Source organism: Girardinichthys multiradiatus, chromosome 13 (assembly GCF_021462225.1).
Source record: "Girardinichthys multiradiatus isolate DD_20200921_A chromosome 13, DD_fGirMul_XY1, whole genome shotgun sequence".
Classification (NCBI taxonomy): Eukaryota; Metazoa; Chordata; class Actinopteri; order Cyprinodontiformes; family Goodeidae; genus Girardinichthys; species Girardinichthys multiradiatus.
In genome coordinates, this window is record NC_061806.1 from 29,822,458 (window position 1) to 29,832,966 (window position 10,509).

A 10,509-nucleotide genomic window follows, 5' to 3' on the forward strand; every position below is an offset into this window, starting at 1 on the left:
AGAACAGCCTGGTTTCTTGCAGCCCCAACACCCCCCCGCCCGAAATCACACAAAAATAAAAAGCCAGAGAGAGGAGTGTTGCTATGGAAACAGTTCAGACAATTGTAATTGTCTACCTCCATCTTTGCAGGTCAGAGCAGTGGGCATAACAGCTCCATAATCTCTCTATCACTCGTATAACTCCCCACTGGACCAGCACAGTAAAATGGGTTTGCAGGAGGTTGGAGCCACAAATTTGCTGAGTGATACATCGGGTGATTTTCAACCCAGTGTGTGTGGATTTTTTCTGCTCTGAAATGAGATACTGCATGTTTCTGACTCTGGTGGGACATATGACAGCCCATCATGTTTTACTTTCATCATCCATCCAACTCCAAAACATTTTCGAGACCTCCTTGACAATTTGAACAATTTTTAAGATATATACTCAAAGTCTCATTTCAGAACAGTAATCACCCTGTCAATTCAGAAAAATCTGTGGGTTTTTTCAGTTAAAAAAAGCAAAACCAATCTGCACTGAGGTGGTCATACCCGGCAAATATTGTGCAACAAGGAGATGAACCAAACATGAACTTTTACTGGAGATACACTGTGAACAAGTCTGCTTATATTAGTCAAAAGACGTCTTCTAGTAGAAGGTAGACATGCAAGTATGGACATGAAGATGATGTAGAATACAGTGCTATGAAAAACAATATTTGCTCGCTTACAGATATGTTTTGTTTTTTCTTTTTTGGCACCAAAACACAAACTTGCTTAAGCGTTACAGGTAGATATTAAAAATTTTAATATTGTGAGAAAGTTCAATATTTTCGATTCCTCATTTTAGAAAGATTCATTACAGTAGAGTGAAACATTTCAGGCCTTTATTTCTTGTAATTTTGATGATTATGGCTTACAGATAGTGAATTAGACAATCGTGAAAAGGTTAAATATTCATCACCATTATTCATGGTGTCACATCCTAATCAGCTAATTAACCTAAGCTTCCTGGCCTTTAAATGGTCTCTCAGTCTGAGTCAGTAGGCAGCACAGTCATGGGGAAGACTGCTGACTGGACAATGTGAAGTTTCCACACTCTGTGATGATTTGGGGTGTTATGCTATCTGCTGGTTCTGGTCCACTGAGTTTTCGGAAGTCCATAGTCAACACTGCCATCTATCCAGACATTTTGGGGCTTTTCACCTTTCCTTCTCCTGACAAGATATTTGGAGATGCTAGTTTTATTTTCTAGCAGTACTTTGTACCAAAAGCTTGTCCAATGACTATGGTGTTAATGTGGTTGATTGGCCAGCAAACTGGCCTTACCCGAAGCCCGTAGAGATCTATGGAGTTCTGTCAAGAGGAGTATGAGAGACACCAGACCCAACAATGCAGATAATCAGAAGGCTGCTATCATGGCAACCTGGGCTTCCATTATACATCAGCAGAAGCACAGGCTGATCTCCTCCATGCCACATCGCACTGATGCAGTAATTCATGCTAAAGGAGCCCCAACCAAATACTGAGTGCATAGAAATGAATGTACGTTTCAGAAGCCTGACATTTAAGTTTAAAATATCATTTGTTATTCATCTCATGTACAGTGCCTTGCAAAAGTACTCGCCCCCCTTGAACTGGTCCACCTCTTGCCACATTTCAGGCTTCAAACATAAAGATATAAAATTCTCATTTTTTTGAAGACTCAACAACAAGGGGGACACAATCGTGAAGTGGAATGAAATTTATTGGATGTATCAAACTTTTTTAACAAATAAAAAACTGAAAAGTGGGGCGTGCAATATTATTCGGCCCCTTTACTTTCAGGGCAGCAAACTCACTCCAGAAGTTCAGTGAGGATCTCTGAATGATCCAATGTTGTCTCAAATGACTTATGATGATAAATAGAATCCACCTGTGTGTAATCAAGTCTCCGTATAAATGCACCTGCTCTGTGATAGTCTCAGGGTTCTGTTCAAAGCGCAGAGAGCATCATGAAGACCAAGGAACACACCAGGCAGGTCCAAGATACTGTTGTGGAGAAGTTTAAACTGGATTTAGATACAAAAAGATTTCCCAAGCTTTAAACATCCCAAGGAGCACTGTGCAAACAATCATATTGAAATGGAAGGAGTATCAGACCACTGAAAATCTACCAAGACCCGGCCGTCCCTCTAAACTTTCATCTTGAACAAGGAGATGACTGATCAGAGATGCAGCCAAGAGGCCCATGATCACTTTGGATGAACTGCAGAGATCTACAGCTGAGGTGGGAGAGTCTGTCCATAGGACAACAATCAGTCATACACTGCACAAATCTGGCCTTTATGGAAAAGTGGCAAGAAGAAAGCCATTTCTCAAAGATATCCATAAAAAGTCTCGTTTAAAGTTTGCCACAAGCCACCTGGGAGACACACCAAACATGTGGAAGAAGGTGCTCTGGTCAGATGAAACCAAAATCCAACTGTTTGGCCACAATGCAAAACGATATGTTTGGCGTAAAGCAACACAGCTCATCACCCTGAACACACCATCCCCACTGTCAAACATGGTGGTGGCAGCATCATGGTTTGGGCCTGCTTTTCGTCAGCAGGGACAGGGAAGATGGTCAAAATTGATGGGAAGATGGATGGGGCAAAATACAGGACCATTCTGGAAGAAAACCTGTTGGAGTCTGCAAGAGACCTGAGACTGGGACGGAGATTTATCTTCCAACAAGACAATGATCCAAAACATAAAGCCAAATCTACAATGGAATGGTTCACAAATAAACTTATCCAGGTGTTGGAATGGCCAAGTCAAAGTCCAGACCTGAATCCAATCGAGAATCTGTGGAAAGAGCTGAAGACTGCTGTTCACGAACGCTCTCCATCCAACCTCACTGAGCTTGAGCTGTTTTGCAAGGAAGAATGGACAAGAATTTCAGTCTCTTGATGTGCAAAACTGATAGAGACATACCCCAAGTGACTTGCAGCTGTAATTGCAGCAAAGGGTGTCGCTACAAAGTATTAACTCAAGGGGGCCAAATAATATTGCACGCCCCACTTTTCAGTATTTTATTTGTTAAAAACGTTTGACACATCCAATAAATTTCATTCCACTTCACGATTGTGTCCCACTTGTTTATTCTTCACAGAAAAATTAGAATTTTATATCTTTTTGAAGCCTGAAATGTGGCAAGAGGTTGAAAAGTTCAAGGGGGCCGAGTACTTTCACAAGGCACTGTAATATTCTGATTTTCTGAGAAACTGATAATTTAGTTTTCATTATCTGTAAGCCATACCCATCAAAATGACAAGAAATAAAGGCTTTAAATATTTCACTCTATGTGTCTATATCTAATCTATATAATATTTGAGATTCACATTCTGAAATGAGTGACAAAAGATATTCAACTTTTCACGATATTCTGATTCTTAGATGTATATTTTTATGTTCTAAAACCCTTAATTTTTCTAACTCTGGAGGGAAAATAACAGCCTGACCAGTTTTACTTGCAGCATCCATCCTATTTCAAACTATCTTTAAGACCACCTTGACATTTTTAGCTTATTATGGTGACTGGGCTAAAAGCAGTTGACCCCATCTGCACTGAGGAGTTTATACCCTACAACTAATGACTAATAAAGAAAAGCACATAAAACAGACATTGCATTTTACACATTCAGGCTGAGCTAATAGTTTATTCAATTTAATTGGGATGGAGGGTCAACCACAAATAGAAAGGATGGTTTACAAAAAGGAAATGTACACTCAGTGGAACATATGACCATGTTTTAGCACCCTGTTTTACCTCAGGATATGATTTAACTGGAGGCTAAAAGTTGCCCCATAACAAAATCTAATTTAAATCAAATTTAACCAGATTCCAGGGAATTAAACATTTATCAGATAATCTTGAATTTTTAAAGCTTTAGTTAATCCACAAGTTGTATTAGTTATGAAAAATGTTGTGAAAAATAAAGTATTTTTTAGTCTGCATTAGGATCTACCTATGGCAGTCAAAAACGTTTTTTGTTGTTTTTTTAAATATGGACGTCTGCATTAAAGTAGAAAAAATAAACTATAAAATGATAAGGGAACGCCTGCCGGAGCCCTTGGCCAGGGATGTATTCAACTCCCACCTCCAGGAGAGCTATGACCAGATCCCGGGGGATGTTGGACACATAGAGTCCGAGTGGACCATGTTCTCCGCATCTATTGTTGATGCTGCTGCCCGTAGCTGCGGCCGTAAGGTCTGTGGTGCCTGTCGCGGCGGCAATCCCAGAACCCAGTGGTAGACACCGGCAGTAAGGGACGCTGTCAAGCTGAAGAAGGAGTCCTATCGGCTGTGGTTGGCTTGTGGGACTCCTGAGGCGGCTGACGGGTACCGTGGGGCCAAGCGTGCTGCAGCCTGGGTTGTGGCAGAGGCAAAAACTGGGGCGATTCTGGCAAACCGCCCGGCGCCTCAGGAGGGGAAAGCAGTGCTTCGCCAACACTGTTTATAGTGGGGGTGGGAGGCTGCTGACCTCGACTGAGGACATTATCGGGCGGTGGAAGGAGTACTTCGAGGATCTCCTCAGTCCTGCCATCACGCATTCCGTGGTGGAAACAGAGGCTGGGGACTCGGGGTTGGACTCTTTCATCACCCAGGCTGAAGTCACCGAGGTGGTTAAAAAGCTCCGCGGTGGCAAGGCTTCGGGGGTGGATGAGATCCGCCCTGAGTACCTCAAATCTCTGGTAGGTATGTTGTAGGGCTGTCATGGTTGACACGCCTCTTCAACATTGCGTGGCGGTCAGGGACAGTGCCTCTGGACTGGCAGACTGGGGTGGTGGTCCCCCTACATAAGAAGGGTGACCAGAGGGTGTGTTCCAACTACAGGGGGATCACACTCCTCAGCCTCCCTGGTAAGGCCTACGCCAGAGTATTGGAGAGGAGAGTCCGGCCGATAGTCAAACCTCGGCTTCAGGAAGAGCAGTGTGGTTTTCGTCTCGGCCGTGGAACACTGGACCAGCTCTATACCCTCTACAGGGTACTCGAGGGTTCATGGGAGTTTGCCCAACCGGTTCACATGTGTTTTGTGGACTTGGAGAAGGCATTCGACTGTGTCCCTCATGATGCCCTGTGGGGGGTGCTCCAGGAGTATGGAATCGGGGGCCCTTTATTAGGGGCCATCCAGTCCCTGTACGAGTGGAGCAGGAGTTTGGTCCGCATTGCCGGCACTAAGTCGGACCTGTTCCCGGTGCATGTTGGACTCCGGCAGGGCTGCCCTTTGTCACCGGTCCTGTTCATAACTTTTATGGACAGGATTTCTAGACGCAGCCAAGGGCCGGAGGGGGTCTGGTCTGGGGACCAGTGGATTTCGTCTCTTCTTTTTGCAGATGACGTGGTCCTGCTGGCCACGGTCACTCCCTTAGAGATAGGATGAGGAGCTCGGCCATCCAGGAGGGGCTCGGAGTAGAGCCGCTGCTCCTCCACATCGAGAGGAGCCAGTTGAGGTGGCTCGGGCATCTATACCGGATGCCTCCTGGACGCCTTCCTTGGGAGGTGTTCCAGGCATGTCCCACCGGGAGGAGGCCCAGGGGACGGCCCAGGACACGCTGGAGGGACCATGTCTCCGGGCTGACCTGGGAACGTCTTGGGCTCCCCCCGGAGGAACTGGAGGAGGTGTCTGGGGAGAGGGACGTCTGGGTGTCTCTGCTGAGTCTGCTGCCCCCGCGAACCGGTCCTGGATAAGCGGAAGACGACGAGTACGAGTACGAGATTAAGGCACAGACCTGGAAGCGAGGAGGTCCTTCAAGAAACTTGTTATAAGAGATAATAATATTTATTTAGGAAGTCCTATTCTTATATAAATAGAAAACATACAAATTTGAACAGTTTTTTTCTTATTTCACTTCTGTTTTCCATCCATACAGCATGTTAAAAAACAAAGTTAATATTGAGATTAGTTAACTATAAGGAAGCAAAAATAAAATTAAATAATATAGTTTTACATAAGGCTGAAAAACATGATACATTGGTAAATTACAGTCTATTAATATAAAATTAGCTAACTGTACCATTTGCAGCCATTTTATTGGGTATTTTTGTATTTAGAACTATCTTATTTCTTGCAGGTATCGATTCAACAAGGTGTCAGAAACATTCCTTAGAGGTTTTGATCCATATTGACCTGATCGCATCACATAGTTTCTGCAGATTTGTGGTTCTGAACATCTATGATGTGAATCTCCTGGCCAGCACATCCTGAAGGTGCTGTACTGGATTAAGATCCGATGACTGTGGAGGCCATTGGGGTACAGCGAAGTCATGGTCATGGTCAAGAGAAGCCCGGTTGGGAAGATTTGAGCTTTGTGACATTATCATCCTGATGGCTGTTGAAATCAAAAAATGAGTATACTGTGGTCATAAAGGGATCGACATACTTAGGTAGACTTTGGTGTTTAAACAGTTCTCAGCTGGTACTAAAGAGCCCAAAGTGTGCAGACAAAATATGCCCTACACCATGACACCACCACCACCAGACCCCTGACCTGTTGATACAGGGCAGGATAACTCAATGTTTTCATACTTTCCATTATCTTAATGTCTCACCTGAAACCAAGACTCATCACAGCAGGCAGAATTTTGCCAATGTGTTAGTTTTGTTAGCCAGTATGAATGTAGTCTCAGGTATCCGTTGTGGTCTTCTGCTGCTGTGGCCCATCTGCTTCATGGTTCCACATGTTCTGCTTCAGATTTCAGGACCAGCCTGTCCGTGTGTATACGGTGAGTGTGTATGGAACAATGAAACAAAAACATTTCCCTTGAAAATATAAGCTCTTCTTACTTCTAAGGTAGGCTTCAGTCTTTGAGCTGTGAACGTTTTTTTTTTTTAAATTCAAACATTTAAAATGATTCAGAAAATAAATTTCTTCTGTTTCTTTTTTAAGCTGCATATTAGTGCTGAAACCTTACTGGGCTCATACAACAATGCTCAGCTACAAATCCTTAAATCATTTTTAACGAGCAGTTTGAAACGCACATTGTTTTCTGTTTTATAACCTTAATATTGCACATAAAATTGTACACATTTTTACAAACACATTTATAATACCTAAAGTAAGTAATCTAAAGGAATCTGGATGATCGTAGCATGTCTGCCATGAATAATTAGTAGTCTCACATGTTTATCTCTGACCGCCAGTCACGATGACCTGCTGTTAGTGAAATATAATTGTTTCTGGCTGCAAAAACAGAGCAGATCACATCATGCAACAAGTCCAAACAAAACACAGCAGCATAAACAGCTCCAACAGTTTTAACCAAACATTTACCGTCTCACAAGTCTTTGCACTCACATGCTCACAAGCATGAAAACCACACACATGCCAGGACTGACTACTACATCTGGACTGCATTGTCTTCACGGTTGCACAAAGCTTTTGTTTTGGCCTCATAGGGGAGCATACACAGGGTTCTGGTTCTGGCACAGTTACTGTCAACACAGTCTGTAAAAATCATTGAGGGTGATTTTAAAGAATCAAATACAAAACCATAAAGATGAAAATTGAGTCAGACCAAACTATGCAAAAGTCCCACTGCGAACCTGTTGTCTGAGGTTAGGCTTGCAAGGTTAAAGAATCAAAGCCCCACTTAAGCTCCATGAAACATACAGAACATCATGTTTCAAAAATGTACAACAAATATTTTTGTTCTTTATTTCCTCTGAGCTAAGTTTTGTTGGTTATTTTCTGAATGTTTTTTGCCTTTCATTTGCCCTGGAAGTTCGGACATGAATGTATGAATTATGTCTCACCCAACCTCACCTTATTCTGTTGGAAAGTTGGGAAAACATCAATTTATTGACATTATATACAAAACAAAAATGCCATTTGTAAGACAAACCACTGCTGTTCATATCCAATTATAAATACTTCACTTACGTCCAAATTAAATCTTAACCATATACTGGAATTCACATCCAAATCTCCAACCGTCCATTGTCCATACTTGCTTGGGTGCCTATCCTCAGCAGTCAATGGGCAATATGTCTGGTACACCCTATCTCTCACTTTGTTTTAGATTTGTATCAGAGATGCACAACCATGCATGCATGCACTCACACCTAATGGCAATGTAGTGATACCAATTAATCCAATATGCATATTTCTGGACTGTGGGAAGACGCCAGAGTACAAACAGGGAATCCATGGATGCACTGGAAAACCAGACAAACTCCATGCAGAAAGGGCCTGGCCAGGATTGGAACCTAGGACCTTCTTACTGCAAGGTAAGATTAATAAAGACTAATTCAGTTGATCATAAAGAGCCCCATGCTGAAATAAAACAAGTCGATTGCATCAAGTCAGGAGACTTTCCTCATCTAGAGCAAGCATGTAGGGAGAGTGGAAAGACATCCCTCATTTTAATGGGAAGAAACCTCCTACAGAACCAGGCTCAGTATCATGAAGGTTTTAGTTTGCCCATTCAGCTAACGTTTCATTGACCTGTAATTTGCATGTTTAATCCCACCATTGAGATGAGGTGAAAATATAAAAACTTTCTAACAGATCCATCTACTGAACCAAAGCAGCATTTACAGTTTACTTTGTCTTTAAATGAAAACCAAATACAACTACTGAGTCTCACTGAAATTACATGCAAACAAAAAGTAGAAAACAAACCATTTAATTAAAAATCAAAAGCAGTCAGATGGCAGTAAGCCGAATTAAATAAAGGCTTTGTTTTGTATCACAGTCTTGAATCGATTCATCACCTTTTATAATAAAACCTGCAGATTCATCAACAATCTGAACTTTAAAATCCTCACCATAGGTTATATCAACCTACACAACAAATGCCACCTTACCTTAAAGCAGAATGTAGTCTTCCTCAGCAGCCTTCACTGATGCAGAATTCCTTGCAGCTGGACCTGAAGATGAACCCTCACCCTGAAGCAACAGGCCTGTTCACCAGGCCATGATGTTCCCTGTTAGAGATAGTTTCTCCTCTCTGTGGCTGCTTTCATGAGACAAACATCCACAGAAATGTTCCCAGGTTGTGAGGCTGTAATTTCTTCAAATTACCCGTTTGCACCTCACTAAATGTAGCACTTAAGCTCTCAAGCTAAAGACAGAAAGGATACTATCAGTTAACCTGCGGTCCACACCAACAAAAAGCCATCCTGAAGACCAATCAAAATCCAGAAAATCCTTTCAGACGTGGGCCAGAGGAAAATGTTATGAGGCCCATTCAGGTAAGCTGCTTCCTCTGTCAGCAGCAAACAGGATGTGGACACTCAGCACAGGAGGCATGACAACTCCTCACTTATAGCACATGCACCCCCTTTATATCAAAAACTGCCACCAAATGTCCAAATAATGTTATTTTTCTGAAATGCTGTTAGTTTAAGGCCATATGTAACGGGGAGCACCTTCCACAGTCCACAGAACATTGTCTGAAAAGTCTTGGGGATCATACAGATGTTTCTGGTAAATGTGAGGCGAGCCTTTGTTCTTTTTGTGCAGCAGTGCTGGTCTCACATCGGTGCCATTTTTGCCCAGACCCTCTTTCTTTATGTTGAATCATGAACTTTGACCTAAACTGAGATAAGCAAGACCTAGAGTGCTTTAGATGTTGTTGTGGGTTCTATTGTGACCTCCTGGATGAGTCATCAGTGTGCTCCTGGAGACATTTTGGTAAGGTTCTCCGCTGTTCCATCTTTTCTCCACAACTTGTTTCTCATGTTCACAAATTTCTTTAGCTCGAGGCATGATGTATTGTTTTTAGAAACTTTTGCCTACTTCATGTTGTCAGACAGGTTCTATTTCTGATCTACAGATCAGGCCTGGGTGAATCTGATGCATTTGAAATTAGGTTAAATCACTACTCTCCTGGACACAAGCTAGAGCCACAGTTTAGTCCTTTTTATTATCTAAAAATTGTGAATAAAATGCAGATTTTCCTTGACATTTATAGTTTTCATGTTTTCCTTTGAGACAAAACAAGAGTAGTTTCTGCTCCTTCAGGCACATTTTTGCCTGTGTGGGCTATAAAATGTCCTCAAACTCTCAGCTAAAACCATGTAACACTGGAGGGATATTAACTGTCAGGTTCTTCAGTGAACATCTCCACGCCAGATACGACATTGCTCTACATTATGGGTGTAAATTATTAAACCTCCATATCTGTACATGCCCCTGCGGCGATCCTGTTCAACTCTAATTCTGTGAGCGAATGTAACGTCATGCATGGAGAACCAGGATATCATCCAGTCTGAAGTAAAGGGAAAAACGTTGGAGATAATGGGTCTCAAATATGAGAATGCTGCCTGTTTGTTGGATCACGCTCCTGTGTAATCGCTTCAAAGAAAATAATCAGCAGAAACATCATATCGGTGGCTGCGGTTAATGGTTTAAACAGAAGAAAATAACAGAGCTGGAGGAAAACAAAAACTGTGATATCAATGTTTGATCAATCCTGACTGGAGCTGGATGAGAATCTATAATAAATGAGATGTGCTTTTGATCACGGCCCCCTTGTCTCCGAAGATGTTTCTGTAGAAG

The 10,509-nt window shown here is 42.3% G+C and overlaps 1 long non-coding RNA gene across 1 annotated transcript; it reads right to left on the bottom strand.

Annotated features, from left to right (window-relative positions):
* Nucleotides 1–5,914: 5,914 nt before the first annotated feature.
* On the bottom strand, nt 5,915–9,203 carry LOC124878769. Its single transcript, XR_007040854.1, has 3 exons — nt 8,814–9,203; nt 6,557–6,713; nt 5,915–6,336 (listed from the first exon to the last, which is right to left on the bottom strand). It is a non-coding gene; the product is annotated as an uncharacterized LOC124878769 (long non-coding RNA).
* Between the last annotated feature and the right edge of the window lie 1,306 nt (nt 9,204–10,509).